Source organism: Penaeus chinensis, chromosome 22 (assembly GCF_019202785.1).
Source record: "Penaeus chinensis breed Huanghai No. 1 chromosome 22, ASM1920278v2, whole genome shotgun sequence".
In the NCBI taxonomy this organism is placed as follows: Eukaryota; Metazoa; Arthropoda; class Malacostraca; order Decapoda; family Penaeidae; genus Penaeus; species Penaeus chinensis.
The window spans coordinates 7,470,884-7,473,383 of NC_061840.1; positions in this window are offsets into that span (position 1 = coordinate 7,470,884).

Here is a 2,500-nt window from a genome sequence, read left to right on the forward strand (position 1 = left end):
CCATCTCCTACCGCCCAATTGCGTTGACAAGTTGCTTATGCAAGGTCATGGAACGAATTGTTAACAGTAGGCTATTGCATTTTTAAAAATTCCAGTAATTTACTAGTTGACGAGCTGTGCGGCCTCTAAAAGGGACGCCAAACTCTCGATTAACTAGTAAAGCTGGACAGTCATATTCAAGAGGCAATTGCCCCCCCCAAAACATTGATTTCAGTATTTTAGATATAGAAAAAGCCTAAGACATGACATGGCGATATGGCCTACTCAGAAAACTTTATACTTTTGGATTACGTGAAAACTTGCCTTGTTTTATTCAAAATTTAATTTCTGACAAAACTTTTTCTGTCAAATTATTTTCTGGCAATGTCACTTTTTCGGACATTTTTGTCCAGGCAAACGGGGTCCCACAAGGAAGTGTCTTGTCACCAACATTATGTCTATGTATGATAAATGACATCTTACCAGCTCCTCCTCGGAATTTTAAGTACTCACTGTACGCTGATGATTGTGCATTATGGCATTCCAGCAATAATGCAGAATTCTCAGCAAATCGCATCCAATTGGCACTGGATATGATTCATAACTGGGGCCTCCAGTGGGGTTTTAAGTTTTCCACTAGAAAGAGTATTGGGGTTATTTTTTCACATAGGAGGAAGCCGAACATCAGGCTAACTCTAGACGACCACCTATTCAAAATTCTGTTAAATTTCTTGGTCTACTTTTTGATAGTAGACTCAATTGGAAAGACCACATTGGTCAACTAGAGAATAAATGTCAAAAAGCACTAAATTTATTAAAGTGCATTTCTGGTGATAAATGGGGAGCTGAAAGACAGCCTTTGCTAATGATATATAGAGCCCTAATTAGGTCTAAAGTAGATTATGGGCCAATCGTGTATGGTTCGGCATCGAGAACAAGTTTGAAAGGTTTGGATGCTGTGCAGAATGCTTGTTTGCGTGTGTGTCTTCGAGCCCTAAAATGTACTCGGATCGAGCGTCTTGAGGTGGAGTCAGGAGTACCTCTCCTCCGACTCAGGCGCGGCCAGTTGGCACTGACCTATGCCGCAAAGGTGGCTCGAGACCCGAGCCCCCCTAATGGCAATGGAGGCACTTGGCCCTTTGCCACGAGACTCCACGACCTCGTCGAGAAAGTCGGTATAGATCTCTCTACCATCGATACCCTGGTTAAGTCAAAGATAGCGCCATGGGAAACACCCATTGTTTATATTATGGAAGCCTGGCTTCCGTCAGCCAAGGCCATGGCGCCGGAGGATGAGGTACGCCAGAGGTTCAGAGAGATCCTTATTAAAGATCTCCCTTTTTTTCATATATATACCTACGGCTCCAAGACAGATGAGTGTGTGGGTCTGCCGAATCATACATCGATCTTTCTTGCTGAACTTTTTGCTATTGACAAAGCTATTGATTTTCCAATATCGACGACCCACGATATAATAGTTATTTTTTTCAGACTTACTAAGTTCACTTAAATCTATTAAAACATTAAAAACCACTAAAAATGAATTGTTGGGTACTATCATTCGTAAGTTACATGGTGCCAACAAATCAATCAAGCTAATGTGGGTACCAGGCCACTCTGGTATCCATGGCAATGAACAGGCTGACAAATTAGCCGGATCAACTGGCGATCTGGACACTACCATAGTTCGTACTGATCTCAGGTGTTTTGTATCTCTTATAAAAGCAAAAATACATCTCCTGTGGCAAAGTGAGTGGACCAGCCTCCAACTCACAAACAAATTAAAACCAATAATCGAACTGTGGGACACAGCCCACAGGAGAAGCAGAAGGGAGGAGGTGGTCTTGGCCCGCCTCAGGGTCAATGCCACCAAAATTACCCACCTCACTCCCTATATTGAAAAAAACCTTTCCTCCACAGTGCCCTCAATGCACCACCATCCTCACCATTAACCACCTGTTAACAATCTTCCCAAACTACACCAACAACAGACAACCACTCAAAAATTACCTGAGAATAAAAAAAACATAGATTTTACAACACCAAATTTTTTATCAAGTAATGAACTAAAGTAATCACTTTTCTAAGGGAGACAAAACTTTATGACCTTATATAGATTGATAGAATAAATAGGATCCATTGGCTTAATAACCTTGGCCACATGCCGCTGGTTGATAGCCAAGAATTCCAACAAAGAAAGAAAGAAACTCTCACGACTGGCTGGACATACGCTCTTGCCCCCCCCCCCCCCCCCGATTTCGTTAAAATTATCAACAGCTAAGTACTTTCTCTGTATTTTGTAGGGGTGTGGCGCAAGTACGAAAGAACAGCAAAAGAGCATTTTCTTGTGGCACGAGTGAAATATATATATATTTTTTTGTAGCTTACGATTATTTAATAAATTGTTAACCAGTAATTAAGTATGGTAATCCTATGCTGCAGTCCAGCCAGTCAGCTTTTTAAAATCGAGAGATAATAACCAACAAAGCATATAATTATATTTACAATGGAATATGAACAT